At 39.5% G+C, this 16,083-nt stretch overlaps 1 long non-coding RNA gene across 1 annotated transcript in view; it reads right to left on the bottom strand.

The window, feature by feature from the left end:
* Positions 1-839: 839 nt before the first annotated feature.
* The window catches only part of LOC147313583 (uncharacterized), a 29,097-nt gene continuing 13,853 nt past the window's right edge, over positions 840-16,083 (bottom strand). The window contains exon 3 of the long non-coding RNA XR_015124952.1: positions 840-8,133. This is a non-coding gene — a long non-coding RNA (uncharacterized LOC147313583). The remainder of the gene's footprint in view (positions 8,134-16,083) is intronic.

The raw sequence follows: 16,083 nt of genomic DNA, 5'->3' as shown, positions 1-16,083 counted from the left end.
ATGATCTGCACAAGAACACTAAGTGTACTCTTATTTGCCACTGGTGTCAGTCCTGAAGCCAGTAACGAGGCCTGCACATCTCTTATAAATGGTAAATTAAGTAACTGCTTCTTTCCCCTGCAAACATTTCTGAATTTAGACTCTTTAGATAACATCTTAAAATGATGGACATTAACTTACATAATATAAGCAATCGCAAAAATAGAGGCATGTCTAAAATTAAAGAATATAAAGTAGGCCTGCTTTTAAAGCTTCAAATTACTGTTACAGTACATGTGGTGAAACTAAAGTGAAACTAAAAGACCACTTGCAGGGGTTTTCCAATTCCACCAGTACTGTTCTTGATTTTTGCTGGTCAAGAAGTGTTATAATACAGAATCGGCACACATCAGTTTTTCATTTGAAAAACAAGCAGGTACTTTCCTGGTAAGGTAGCTCAGCAAACCCCAGGCAAAAAAAGCATCTCTCTGGCCTTGCACTTTGTAAACTTTAGAAAGAGTCTAAAGAGTAGCTTCGCATATACAAGAATATTTTCACAACTTAAGAGAATCCTTAAATTTAATGCTATTTTCAAATAGAAAACTCTTTGCAGGCATATATTGCGTAATTTATAAATGGCAAGTGGAAACCACACTACAAAAAATCAAAGGGTAAAAACTGTGTATTTAATGTGTAACAATTTTGTGGAAGTTATTTTTGCATCTTTTCAATTGTTTGGATTTTAAGTCCTGGTGTTGTGTATGTATAAAGCTATATACACACCCCCACACACACTCTACTTTAATACTGTAACTCAATTTATTCACCAATATTACATTTGTATAACTATATAGAGGCACTTGTGCTACATAATTTAGATAACATTTCTTCTCAGTGAACAAAAGTTCAGAGATTAGTAAAAACTAAGAGCATAAGACATCATTTAACAAATATTGCAAGTTCAGTTATAAAATACATAACAATCCTTAATTATTAAGACGAAACGTGACATCTTGACTACATTAAAATATGTATATAATATATATAAATATATTAGTGTTATGGAGCTTTGTTCAGTTGCATTAATGTCTTGCATAGTTTTTAACTTGGTTTTAACAAAGATCTATGTGAAAGACTCATCACATCACCAAGGGTTGAATTCTCAATCATTTATTTTATAACACAGAAAAAATACACATATACAACAGGAATGCATAATAATGTGTTTATATATTCACTGTATTAGAAAAACAAATGTTTTTTTAAAACTGACAAATTACCATTTAAAAGGCTGATAGAATATATGTCCAATAACCATAATTACCAGTATTTTATATTAACCTTTAATAGTTACTATTCTTATGCAGTATTTACAATTTCTAAATCATTGATACAATCCCCGATGCACACACAAGGCATGTGCACCGTTTCTTCAAAGGTCAGTTTTTTCACAAGCTACCTCTTGCAACATTTTTCTTCCTCCCCAGCTCCCACTCCCCCAAGTCTACAGCCCCCAAAGTGATCGTGATGCGATCTGAACTGCCTGTCAATTCACACCGTCCATGTTTACTGCTCTTAAGGGTAGGCAAGGGACAGAGGCAAGCAGAGAACTAAAAAACACCATCATCAGCATAACGTGACACTATTCCTTGTGACGGTCGGATGAAATCTGGGACACAGTTGCATTCATCGTTCAGTGAGCTCTCCCACACAGTTAAACCCACCGACAGCAATGAATGTTGATTGTGACCTTTGCTGTGGTTTGCAAGCTACAAGTATTTTGTGTTTCTGGAGAATGGACGATGCGTTCCTCGTGAGCCCCACCCCTTCTAAGACCATGTCTGTGCAAAGATTTCTGCATGTGTTCTTTTCTTCTTTTCTGTGACAAAGACTAGCCACAGGGTACAGTCAACGGTCGATGGTTTTTTTTCTTTCAATTTAGCTCAAACTCACCGACAGCGTTGAATGTTCACTGGGGCAAGCAGAGACCTGATGGTGACTGGGGATGACAGTCTGCTTGGCGGGAGCATATCTTCTCTGTGAGGTAAAAGCTTCTTTCTTCTTCTCTCACCAAACCTCCCTTTCTTAGTAACACTGACAAGGTCATGACTGTAACAAACCTGAATTATACCATCTTTTCCAGTTAGGCTAATCAGATGACTAATACTATCCAAGTCAAACTTCCAGTTAATATAAACTGACAATAAATAGTGATAAATTATAAGAAAACATTATTTTTAAAGTTTCGGTTAATCACAATGCTGCCATCTTTCACATCTTTTTGGAGCTTTTTTTCCTTTTTTACATCCACTACCTCTAGAAAGGTATAAAAGAAGACTTTAAAATATACGCTGAACTTCTTTAAGCAAGAATAATTTTTCACTAAACCCATTTATTTGGATTTCTTAGTAGAAGAACATTTTCCATCAAGCCTGGAGAGCTGCATTTACCAATGACTTCCATGCCACATGGTCATTATTACACCAAAGAACTCGTCAGTGTGTAAGAAAACATTTCCTTGGTAAATAACAGTTAGAAAAGGGAAGTCATCTTGAAACTCCTGACTCATAGTGGGTTTTAGTAAACGTATCACCTGGGTGGAGGCTGCAGCCAATTGGCATATAGTTTACTGAAAGCACAGTGGCGTGGTGTCTAGAGAGGCCCCAGCATGCCTGAATAGCTTCATGCAAGCTGCAGGATGAGGAAGACACCGGGTATGAAACTGCCGACTCACCCTGATCGATAGCGGCTGCCATTTCGCTATGATGTGGCGCTGTGGCCAAAGACTGGGGTGTTTTTTCTTTCCTCCTCTTCTTACACTAAAAACAGTAAAGAAACTATCCACCATTTTGCATCAATGGCTTTATTACACAGTGCTGAATCAACTTGAGAGAGAGAGAGAGAAAAAAGCAAAACAAAAAACAAGTTGCAGGGTTTGTGAGAAGCACAGAAATCAAATGCCACGGAGCTGCTGGAGCAATTAGATACGATGTGACGGCAACTGTGGCAGTGAGTCAAGATGTGGTCGGATGATAAAAACGTTGTTGGGACGCTTTTCCAGGGCAGGATAAGGAGTGACTAAGCTGATGTGGCGGATATCTCATCGCATGCCACATACTCCTTTTACACAGAAAACAGAGAGTTAAAAATAGCAAGATGGCTCTGTCTTTACTGTTAGGCAGGAAAACAATGAGCAGTATTCATTTGTGAAGAATTTTAGATTGCATGTGTTAATTTGGCATTCTGAAGCTTTTAGGTCCCGAGCAATAATAATAATGATAATAATAATAATAATAGTAATAATAAAACTAATTTGTTAGCTGATGACAGCCAATCTTGGACCAAAAAGCACAGTCCTTGCTGCGAGGGACACGTTAACTTGGTCTCTTTTCACTCTCCACAACAGTGATTTGAGTGACAGCGCTGGAATTGACAGAAGTGGATGAGAAGGAATGTAGCTTTATAAGGTCTTCTCTGGCCGCAGGATGAAGATGACAGTAGGAAGAAAGATCTGGGACATGCAACTATAGAGAGAGAAGGGCCCTGAGCTGACAATGTGGCCCTAATCTGAATGACAAGGTCTGCACATCAGCCCTCAAACCAGCACGGGTTGGGGGGGTTGTGCTGGAGCATTATGAGAAAGCTAAGTGGGGAGAGGAATAAGAAGAGACAGAAAAGGGAGGAGGGAGAGGGCTGGCATGGGTGTCCTTCCTTCAAACATGCTGGCCTTAATGGCACAGACAGCTCTGACATTTAACCACTGAAACATTTTTAGATAAGTGGATGCGGTGGAGGCAGATTTGAGACTTGTGAAAATTTCAGGAGGTTTTTTTTTCTCTTTTTAGGTTAACTATAGGCTATAAAGAGCTTTTGAAAAGGGGCCGCGCAAACGTTAAGAATAAGGAGAGGAAATTAAAGGGGAAAATAATATTTGTGCACAAGCTGGAGAAGTGACTCAAGGGGTTCTTTAGTTAATGACTAATGCTGACGTTCTCTTGAGCAACGGCGCATCCCACAGTTGGTTCGGTGACGCTATTTGGTGGTCCAGAGTAAGAGACCACAGTATGAATGTGATACAGGATGCCGCAGATTACCACCACATATGTTGAACAGACTTAAAACAAAGTACTGTTACAAAACTACTTTAAAGGAGTGCCAGCAATACAGAAACTTGTAGAACAAGTTGGTGTAATGGATACTGTCAGTGTTTCACAGTTAGTACTGTGAAAACAGAAAAAAAAAACCCACATACCTGTAATTCCAGAAAGGCATCTGCAAGAGGTGATTAAATTACTCGAAAAACAACAAAAGAACTGACTGCACCCAATAGCACAGTATCGAGTTTTGTAATGTCTGTCTATACAGTTTCATCAGATGGTGTTAAAGATAAGTGTTGGGCTGAAATGTCACCAACCATAAGGTTTAGGATTCATTTTCTCTACGTAAGATTTGTACCCTTCTCGTTCGATCTTTGTCTCACTAGTGTAGAAGGTTACTACTGATGCCTATTTTGGCAGAGGAACACACAGATTTTTTTCTTGGTGAGATGTGAAACTAAGAAAACTAAGAAAAAACATTTCAATTCAGATTGTGTGGTTCTTATCGGTTGTGAGTTAACAAAAGGAATATATTTTAGATTATCCACACAAAAATGTTCATGGTAACATTTCTAAAGGCCTTAATGGGTGAAATTACGTGTGCCAGAATTCTGGAGCTCCCACACATGCAGTAAATGATTAAAATATCATAAGAAAAAAAATGGATTCAGGTTTAGGGTTAAATAGCTTGAAGAAACTGGATATGCATAAAAACAAAATTGGAAACCCCAGTTAATGCCCGTCTCTCTCCTTCACTTCCATGTCTCTCTCTCTCTCTCGGGAGGGGGAGGAAATTCCTGGCGAGGGTGCTGCGAGTTGTTGCTCTCTGCCTGCAGGTACAGACCGGCCTCCTCTGTCTGCCTGTCTGCAGATATCATACCGCGACGTGATCTGTTTAGCTGCCTGACTTAATGCTCACCTGCTCACGTGCCTCCGGCTCTGTGTGATTGAGTGTGTGTGTGTGTGTGTCCCCTCACAGCTGGAATGGCATCTCCCTCTTTATCTGCCACCCTGCGATTACAGACGTGTGCACACGCAGAATGATAGATGGATTTTTACTACACTGATGAGATATTTGTGTCCACTAACCAGGCATGCAGCTGACACCTTCCCCAACATGTGTTTCAGCTCCACTGATGAAAAAACAGATAAGAGACTCTTTACCAGCTCGTACCACAGCATCAGCATTATTATGTTTAAGCTCTACTTTAAGCTCCAACTTTAAATACTAAATAAATCTATTGAGTCTTTTGAGGCTAATTGCTGGTTAATTAAGCATCTTTTTAGTGTTTTTGCCCCCAACCTTTCTAAGCAGTCTCACCCTGTGATTATTATTATAAGTTGGGTTTTTTTCCCCATGTTTTGACTGCTGCAACACAGCAATTTCCCAATTTTTGGGACAAACTAAGTATTTAAGGCCTGAGAATCAGCAGTGCAAAAGAACGCGAGACACAAATACTCATAAAACAAAGGACTGACGAGCTAGAATGGAAAGAATTAGGTTGCTTAAATCCAAAAAGCAAGTAAGGATAGATGATGTAACACAGGACATTATCAAAAGCAGCGTTACCTTACCTTTTAAATCCAGTCTCAATACATTCTAGCTTATATAGCATAGTTTTACATTATAAATAAGAAAAGCATCAAATTCAATTATTAAAGCTGCTTAAACTTGATGAATTTTCTTAGTGGGATTTTGATTTGTTGTGTGTTTTGCAGTGTTTTATTTATATAACTGTTTTTTGGGGGTTTGTTTGTTATGTCCTCTTGAGGTTGTCACAGCACTGACAGATACAAGCTGACTTGTACAACCCCGTTCACAAAACACACACAGACACACTTGAGTAGGGGTCTGAGTCCAGCTGGAGGTGGTCTCCTGCCAAACCTGCAGGCAGCCTGACTGTTTTCATATTCATCACACACACAGTGATTAGAACTGACAGCACACACACACACACACAGCTGTGTGAAAAAAAAAATCAATATTTTAACTGCAACCTGTTATCCTAAAAAATTTACAAAGAGAAACTATTTTGTTGCCACTGCTGCATTATTCTGTCTTTGACTTCTTTTACTGTTATTTTATATTTACTGTCACAACAGCTATCTGTGCTATCTAGATAAAAAAGAAAAAAGCAACAAAGAAAAGAGAAATAGAGGAGGATGCTAAAAAAGAGATGGATATAGTAGACTGGCTGCAGTAAGTAATGTCATGAGAGGAGTGGACAGGGGTGGGGGGGGGCGAGAAAGGAATAATAGCTAGTAGGCAGGGAGAGAGACAGAGACAGAGAGAAAGAGTGCACCTCTTCACCCTCTCTCGCTACTCCCCATCACACACAAAGCCCAGAGAGACTCCATGGGGCGCCAAATAATAACCTTCTTTGTCATTATCATCGCCCAGCCAAACAGCTCTCAATCCTCCTCCACCTCCTTCCGTCTTGAACACAATCATTGGCCTATCGTTTACAGTGTGCCGCTAAATGGGAACATCAATAGACACGTCCATTAGCAGTGCGAGTCCTTTCCACTCTGATTCTGAAGTGCTTTAATAGCTGGCACACACACACACACACTCTCACGCTTCACCTCAGCCGACTGTTAACCAAGCTAACCCCGGTGCAGGCGAAGCTGAACTGATGGGGTGTATCATTAGAGCTGGTTAGGAACACGGTCGGTGCGAGGGCGGTGCTTTCAGTTAACCTGAAGCTACAAACCGCGAGCACAATGCCACAACTGATTCAAGGAGCACTGCACTTTGCATAATCCAATGATTTTCTGCTGAATACAAGTTCAAGCCTCTGTAGCTGACACTACTTGGTCTTATCTGGCAAATCACAGTTATTTGCAAGCTGGCAGCAGATCGTGTGTAACTCTATGTCCAACACTGTTCTTGGTTACTTCTATTAACCTCGCAAATTGAATTCAACACACAAATCCTATTACATTTGAGTGTGTTTGTAGTATAAATACAAACACACATACCTCAGTGTGACATTCTGAAGACATACTGAACAGAACATCAAACCAAATGAATTAATCTTTATATGCTAATGAGCTGTGTGCGTGCAAGCTCATAAAATGCACAAACACGCCGTTTCCCTGACGGTATCAGAACAGGACAGACTATCACCCTAGCCGTAGACTAATCAATACAACAGGGTCAATCTTATTTAGCGCCACATTCGTGCCTCGTTAATCTCACGCTGAACTTTAGTCACCCTTACTGCTGATGCAAATTGCAACTTAACGTTCGGTTTGACACTTAACCGAACATCAAACTAAGCCGAACACGTCCGAAACTGTAGCAGAATGAAGGGGGAAAAAACAGAAAAGGGCAAATACAGAGTTAGAGGGAGGGAACACTTTCCCACAATCCTCCTCCACACACTGTAATTTCAGCATGCCTGGGTTTTTGGTAGTGTGTGCAAAGCAGGATGCTGGGAACCCTGGGAGGGACACAGGGTGGGTTAGGGGGCTTGTGGGATATGTGGTGCAGCTGTTAAATTTGACTTGTGTGGATGGGTTTTGACTGATGAAAATAGAAATTGAAAAACGAAGCAGGCATAAGCACACGTGCACACGTGGACAAATCGCAAATGATATGAGATATGACATGAGCAAAGACTTGGAAAATTAGAAATAAAAAAAGTGAGAATTTAAATTTGACATTTAAGCTTTTTTGTTTTGTTTTTTTACATCTCGCATTAAATCAAACCAAAAAACAGCTTTTAACAGTGCTGGTACTGGAAACTACAAAGCTCTTTAAATGACTGAATTTTGTAGCTTTCTCGAATATAACTTGTCAATGTTTCTCTCCTTGGAGAAGAAAACTAGAAAACATTGTTTGCTTCCTGAAGGAGGCCATAATGATCCTCCTTCAGTGTTCAGATTTTTAGCGTAACTGGCATGCATGTGTGTGTGTGTGTGTGTGTGTGTGTGTGTGTGTGTGTGTGTGTGTGTGTGTGTGTGTGTGGTAGGGTGGTGGTAGACCGCAGACAGCCTCTAGGTGCCATTATGTGTGTGTCTCTGTGCTTGCGTGCCTCCTTCAAGTCTGGACCTGGACAGAAAACAAACAGAGAAGAAAGCATAGGATAAATTCAGGTGTTGTTTGGTAAAGCTTGTCATTAAAATGTCACACACACAATCTCTGTGAATGAATCACAAAGAAACAGATGCACGTACATTCAAAAAGGAAGACACTCACGTACACACACACTCTTGCAATCGACACAGTGTTTCGGGGTTTTATTTCCCGCATTATTATCCACTGCGGCGCTTTCACACTGACTAGTTTATATATGCCTCCATTTCCAAAAATATTTTTGTGGTGGTGAAATATGTCGTAAATGATTCAACATCGCAGACAGATGTGTCAACACTATTAGGTGTAATACGTCAGCACGTCACCAAACCCCGTCTAAAAAATAAAAAAAGAACCAACACAATTTTTTATGTACAAAAAAAAGAGCCCACTCATGAGCCGATTCATATAAACACTCTGGGTGGTCTTAAGGAACAATGACACAGAGCCAGCATGTGTGTAGATTAATACATGATTCATCTTGAAGAAAGAAAATAAATGAGTTGAAAGTAAGTGTTTAAAAAGAAAGAAAGAAAGAAAGACAGTACGTTGTTGCCTGAAGTACAAGAATCCTGATATCACGGATATGAGGAACGAGCCTTTTTGAAGTCACTTTGGAGTCTGTCAAAGAAAAAAAAAAGAAACCTGCTTGTGATCATGTGCCGGGGTAGCCTCTACATGTGTTTTACTAAAGATGATATATCAGTGATTATGTAATGCCCACAACATGAAAGAATTTCAGCATTATGACGGCAGGGAATGTAACGCCTTATAAATCTTGGTGTCTGACATTTCTACACACCAGGGCTGAGAGGGATGTGCACGGAGGCAGAATGAATTATCAAAAAGAATTTTTGAGTAGAAAATCTTAGGTTGACCAGATGGAAAGGTGGGGGAAAAAAGGACTTTGACTCTGTAAAATTCAGCCAAACCTATAAATAATTTAATATTTTTATATTAAGCTTAATATGTTTTTATACTTTTTTTTTCCTTTTTTCTTCTTCTGGTTTGCTCGCTTTAAACAATATCAGGGAATTTTGAATAAAAGAAAAAAAAATTAAAAATGTGTTTTGTTGTGTTAACATTGTTTCAAGTGTACAGTGTGTGTGTGTGTGTGTAGTTAGATGTTGGTCCTGATAATTCAACTCCAGTCCTACATTTTACAGAACTTACTTTCTGTACTTTTGGCAAATCAAAAAGCCGAATTAACGAGAAGAAGTCATCCAAAGAATATGAAACTATGACTACGCTAATAATGGCATATGTGGGCACTGGGTAATATCATCTGACAATACCAAGAAATTAAACATAGTTAGCATAAATTACATTATTTGTAGTTTTTCAAAATTGCATCTACTCAGTTTCTTCATTAGTGAGTCATGTTTTGTGTTTTTCCGTTTTTTTCCTCCCTCTCTGCACACCCTGATGTTTTCTTTGATTCAAGTGCCATTTGGACTCCCATTGAGACAAATAATGAGTCACTCTGTGTATTCTCAAAGCTGCCTGTTCATTTGTGGTCAAAAAACACATCAAAGTTCCCATGGAAGACATATTCATAAATGCCTTTTTTAAGCTACTTTAGCTGTATTAATGACTTCTTTAAGCTGCCTGCTGTTCATAGATTTAACCAGTCTCTCAGAGTCCTTTTTAGCTTTATATTCTTTGGTTCAAGAACCGTTTGGTTCCTGGCAAGAAAGTTCATGTGGTCGTGGTTAGATCTAGCAAGTACAAGAGCTGAGGTCTAAATATATCTCTGTGTCTAAATATTCAGTGTTTAAGCATTTACTATATATATATGTCAACCAGTTCCACTTTTTGTTTATGTAAACATGGCAAGTGGAGTTTTGGTTCTTGAATCTGATCCAGGATTTGGGTTGTATAAATTTGCGAGCAGAATTTAAGGTCAATTTCAAGTGTGGCATTTTACTGTATGCAGTATCTGCTTTTCCTTTCATATTACATACATAAGTCACAGGTTTTATTAAAAGCAGTCTAGACACAGCTCTAATTAAAACTATGGTTTAAAAAAAATCACAATGCAGCTTTAATAAATGGACCTGAAGATTCTTTACATGTACAATCTAAACCACACACACACACACACACACACACACTCAGCGGTTTAGTTAAAAGGTGGCTTGCTAAAATAGACTTGCCAGTGAAATGTGGTTCCTCTGAATTTCGCAGCCAGATCTACATTCCCAGAGAAAGAACAATGATTGACCTTGGCCGAATGAAAAATTGCCTCAATTGTTCATAGTTTGCTTTGATGTTAAATACAGTGAAACAGTGCAGCAGAGGAAAGCTGCTCACTACAAATGAAGGAGAAATCCCTCCTACCCGTTTGCAGTTCCTGCATCTTTGAGAATATGCAATTTACTATTTCTGTCTGGACGGTTTTTAAGGGTGCGTTGCTTTGCTCCCACCTCTCCATTTCTCTTTCACTGTATTTTTTTCCACCTCTCTTACTGCCATCTCCCTCTTATTGCTCCAGTAAGCAGACTCACGAGACCCTGGAGAGTACTCTCATCATTAAAGTCCCTATATGGAGTCACAAATTTATGCTCAGTACATTTGGGGAAGAGAAAAAAAACCCAGAAAGAAAGCAGGACCACCCATGTGTTTTCAAACCCAATGCTACAAGATCAGCATTCTCCCTGCTGACTAAATGAGCCAATTCACACAAAGGGGGGAAAAAGCTGCAAATTAACAGACGTTTGAGGGTCTGATGGTAGACGCGGTGTTTATGTGTTAACAAGAAGACGCTATTAATCAGAAGTGACTGGTAGAAAAGCCCTTGTTGTGGGATTGACTGGCATTGCATTTTGTTTTCCACCAAGTACAAGAAAGCCTTGAATAAATTAGAGTTTGTTTCTAAAAGAGTTAATTAGACGTTTAACTTTTATATGGTTGAGAGCACTTCTTTATATTTTGATTTTCCTCCTTAATATAGTTTGTCATCAAGCGGTTAGCTAGCATGACAGTTTTTAAACTCCACAGTGATTTATCGGATAGTTGACAAAGCAGCGAACTGTACATTTCAGTCACAAGTCTTAAATTAAAATTTAGCCTTTATTGGGCTCCCTTGAGTTGAAATACCAAAAATGTGGGTGTATCTGTGTATGTGTTTATCAAAGTGTCATCGTACCCAATGTGCTATTGGTACAAAGTGGTGCTTTGAGCGATCACTAAGACCAGAAAAGCATTATATAAATGCAAATAATTACCAGGGCTCTTTACTGAAAAATCCCACAGTTTAATTAGATTTTGTCTTAGGTTCATTAAGCTCCATAATTGCACTAAGAAAATAAAATATTTCAATCTACTCCAGAGTAGCATTTATGGTTTTTGTGTGTACCTTATGTACATAAATGATCCCCTTCTGGCTCATCTGGCTTCTATTCACTGCCAAAGTGATGGTTGGGGCGAAGCTAAAGTTAGCTATGTGATGATCTTTGTAAAGCAACAGTGTAAATTTAAGTGCACATCCCTGAACGTCACATATGTCTGCCCGCTGCTTTGATCAATTCATCTTTTTTTTCTTTTAAATTTGCTGTGCCATGCTCAAACAACGTCCCAGGGAAGCAGGAAACCAGCGACATGGCTGTTTTCACGTGTATGTTTACGTTGCACAGTACATGCTAATCTTTGTCCGCTTTCTTAGAATGCATGTGTGTTCTTACCGCATTGTGTCTGTTTGTAATAAAACTGGTAGAGACATGTAGTGCTAGACCACCCAGAGCAGTTATCCAAACACCCTCCTTACTCACAAAAAGGCACTAGTCTTAATTATATCCATCCTCTGGGTGTGTCTTTCTGCTCAAAAGAGACATCAGAAGACCCCCCCCCCCCCCCCCCCCCCCCCGATAGGCCACAAACCTCATAAGGAACCTTATGGAAAGATGGTTTTGGTGACCTTAGACAGAAATAAACATATAGCATGCTGCATTTTTTTCCCTTGGCGGCTCAAAACACAAACGAGTCATGGATTATCTCCTTTTGTACCTACGGATTTGGAAATAATCCCAAATTTCCCGTAGAGGGCTCTTTTCATAACAAATCCGAAGGGTTTCAAAATCAGTCAGGTGAATTATTTACAGTACTACGAGTGGTGTGATACTGCACTAAAAAACTGTGTAGTGTCAGGCACCTGGCTATAAAGGAGAAAAGACAAGAAAACGCACGCACACGCGCAATGTATTAAGAAGGCAACTGCAATAGGGAGGAGGTTGTTGTGACTGCATTGCTCCCTTTCGTGAGCTCTAATTTTCAAGCTGGCGATATGAGGGGGCAACCTTGTGCTGAGAGAGTCCACGCAGGCAGAGCCCCAGCCTCTATCTGCCAGACAAATCCTCCTTGGGCTTTGATCGTCTGCCCACTTCTCTCTCTGTGGTTTTTGTTTTCAGGCAAACAGCTGTGATGTTTAGCTGAAATGCAATGAGATTCCAACTGTCAAAATCTGCTGCAAAAAACAACAACAACCAAAAAAAAAAAGAGAGAGAGAGATAAGAAAAAAAATCCCCTCAAAACAACCAAAGAACACATGAATAAAGAGGCCAGAAACAGACAAATAATGATAGTAAAAATAAACATCATCACCGCCTTGATCGCTGCTTTCGTCCTAATGTGTTCAACATGCTATCCTTCAAGGATCAAGGGGTTAATCTGCTCCTGTTGTATTATAGCTGAGATACTATTGAAGGCCATTTGTTCCAAATAGCGAGGCTAATGACCCTGATCCGACGCTTGGCGTTTGGCCACGAACTGAGAGCAAGGGAAGGTAAGTAACCTCATATATTCTCAGGGGCCGAGCTAATGAGAGGGAATGGGAATACGAGCTACAGTCCATCATCTACTTCGGAACTAGACAGCAGTGCCATCTTCCTTCTCAGACTCAGACACACAAACACGCACATACGGGAAAACAGTAATGGGAAGCCCAACTCCTCCTCAGCACCTAATTTTACACCTGTCTAGTTAAGTAAATGTACTTACGTGTAGCATTTTATCATTAGTAAGTGAATAACAGATTCATTCTGGAGCAACGGCATCACTACTGTAAACAAGGAGTTTGATCATCAGGCAGTTTCCACTGGTTGTTCAACTGCTTTTAAGCATTTAAGCATTTGGTAGGAGTTTGTCACAAAAATACACCTCGAAACACGACCAATGTGTTGCTGCTTTAGCGCAAACACAAGTGGGTTGTTTTTTTTATTTTTTTGTTTGTTTTGTTTGTTTTGGTTTTTTGTTTTTTTTTTTGGAGGGGGGGGGGGGCTGCACATAGAGCAGAAGAGCATTAATAATCAGTGAAAAAAGCTGCAAGTTATTTTGATCGTGCTTTTTGAAAATTAAATATTGCATCAGAGGACTAAAGGTGGTTTGGCCCTTTGTAAGTCATTTTTTAAACAAGCTTTATAAATAAAAATAACACATTATTGTTATTTAATTTGGTTTTCTCCAATTTTTATAAATGTAATGGCATATATTTCTTTTTAGAGCATATAAAGCTTAGATAGATTTATTACAAAATATATACATTTAAAAAAAATATTTTTTAGCATTTGCTACTAGACGTACAAAATTACAGCTGCGCAACGTCTAGCCGAGTGGATGTCCCCTCCATGTGAGTGAATTCAGCTGCGATGGGGAAGCAGCAGGGGTCCACTCGTCTGCCTTTATTCGGTTCACCGTGAGCCCGGCTGCCTCTTTAACTTCTGGCACGCATAGGAATATTTATGTGTGTGTTTTTAGGGGAAAAAAAAGGGGGGAAAAAAGAAGAGAGAAAGGGTGCAGAAGTAAGCGCCCTGCTGCACTCCGTATATGTGTGCAAGTGTGTTTGTGTGTGCCAGTAATACCTCCAATGGCAGCCTAATGATAGGTCTTATCGACACCCAGCAGTGAATACGGGCCTTTGTCTCCTCTCGGAACGCATTATGAAAAGCTTAGGGGGTTGCCTTTGACTCCATTTTATTCTCTCACCCACTGATAAAACCCCAGTAACAAAAAAGGCAACTGTTATACAGCTCCTGTAGTGTAGCAAGTTTAGTCACAATACAACCCCCCTCCCCGATCCATACCCACGTGATAATAAGCAAAAAGTTTGGCGCACGGCTTAGAAACTCCTAAGTCACTCACAAAAGACAGAGATTAAGACTGGAATTTTACATTTTGAAAAACAAATTCACAATGCCTGAAATTACCATTCATTTCAAATATCAAGTATATAGGCTGCATTAACGGAAAAGGGAAAGCCACAAGATTCAAATGTGTGGTGATGGTGAAGGATTGTTATATAGCAGAGTTTAAATTCTTTTCAATGGCAGTGGGTAACACAGCAGTGACACATGATAGCAGGCTGTTAGTGATATACAAATTACACTAAAAAACATACATAGCTTGTGACTGTGTAAGATTCTGTTTTTATTTCAATCTGTGAATACAGCTTTTGTCTTTCAACCCTAATTTACATCACATATGTCAACATCTGGCTTCCCTAAATATTACATATCTAAATGTACATTGTTCTACAGCTTTTATTTTGGTAAAAGCTGTATATCTTTTACCAAAAAAAAAGCTATATATAATATATATATATCTCTTTTCCTTATTCATGCTCCAAAGCTCCAAAGCTGGTGCTATTTTCAAATGTATGCCATCTCACTTCAAAACAAACAGTGATATTAATGGCTCCCAATTTCAAGAACAACTGAGCTTATCTGGGGATAAGTTTAGTTTGTACCTTTCACTAGACTGTAAAATAACTAACTTTTCTTCTGCAGTGAAGGTTCTGTTCATTACTGTGCTCATTTGTGGGTTAGAGGTTGGGGCAGGGTCCCTTAGACAAACAGTTTATGAAATGAAAATGTTTTCGTTTCCAGCGATGGTAAGAGCAACTTCTCACATTTTTAAGAGTTCAGCATTACAGCTACTTTGGGGAGTATAGCCATTACAGTCTATCCCTGCAGAGTTAATAAAATCTTCTGCCTCTCCACCTCTATGTTCTTTCTCACTCTTACTTCACAAGGTTTTTTCTTTTTCTCTCTCTCTGAAAAACTGTATGTAAGTACATTACATTCTTACTCTCAGTTGTTTGGATTTTTCTTCGAACCCTCCTTCCAACGCATCTCCAAAGATCATTAAAACAGGCTGCAGTACTTTACTCACTCTTTCTTCCTTTGCATTTCTCTACATTGTCTTTCTCTATCTTAATCTTAAAGAGAAGAGCAATAAAGACTATCAGAACATAGACTTTCTCAGAAATCATCCCCCTCTGCATCCATGTTGCTGGCATAGCGATCCTATAGAAAGCTCCCAAGGCCAAGAGCAGATTTAGGGGACTCATTTAGTAGGCAGGTAGAGTTGAGACTTCCCCTCCACCTCCATCCCATTCTTCACAATTAGAGAGGCCAGGAAGTGGAGGATTTTATGACCTTATAAAGACATTAGAGGCACTGCCGCATTGCCCCCGGACACCCCCCCCCCCCAGTTCTTTACTTCTTGTCTACTTTTGGACTCTCCATGCTTGCTTTGACATTTCTCCAGCAACCTCTTCCTGTCTTGTTTCTTGTTCCATCTTCTCACCCTCTTTTGTTTTAATTTTTATCCATTTCTGCCTGATCATCACCCCCCAATCAATCTTTCATCCATCCATCCATTTTGAAACAGCATTCTCCATTAAAACTCAATAAAGGCTCTCATTCGAATCCTCAGAATTCTCCTCATATTACGTTTTATTGGTGACGGGGTGTCTATGGTTTTAAAAAAAGAGCAAGTTGTTTTGAGGAGTTCTTTGTGTGGATAAAAATGGTCCCATTTTCGACACTTGTCTGTTAGGCTTTCATGGTCGCCTCCGACGCAGTGTGTCCAAGCCCCTCACCTCCCCGCACCGCTGCAAACTATTGTCCATCATGTGTTGATTATTTTGCG

The sequence above is a fragment of the Aulonocara sp. 'chitande type north' Nkhata Bay genome, linkage group LG15 (assembly GCF_057382095.1).
Source record: "Aulonocara sp. 'chitande type north' Nkhata Bay isolate Kocher_YH1m ecotype deep benthic linkage group LG15, A_spYH_male_GT1.1, whole genome shotgun sequence".
Lineage (NCBI taxonomy): Eukaryota > Metazoa > Chordata > Actinopteri > Cichliformes > Cichlidae > Aulonocara > Aulonocara sp. 'chitande type north' Nkhata Bay.
The sequence above is the reverse complement of the archived record's forward strand: the minus strand, read 5'-3'. Positions and strand labels throughout refer to the sequence as shown.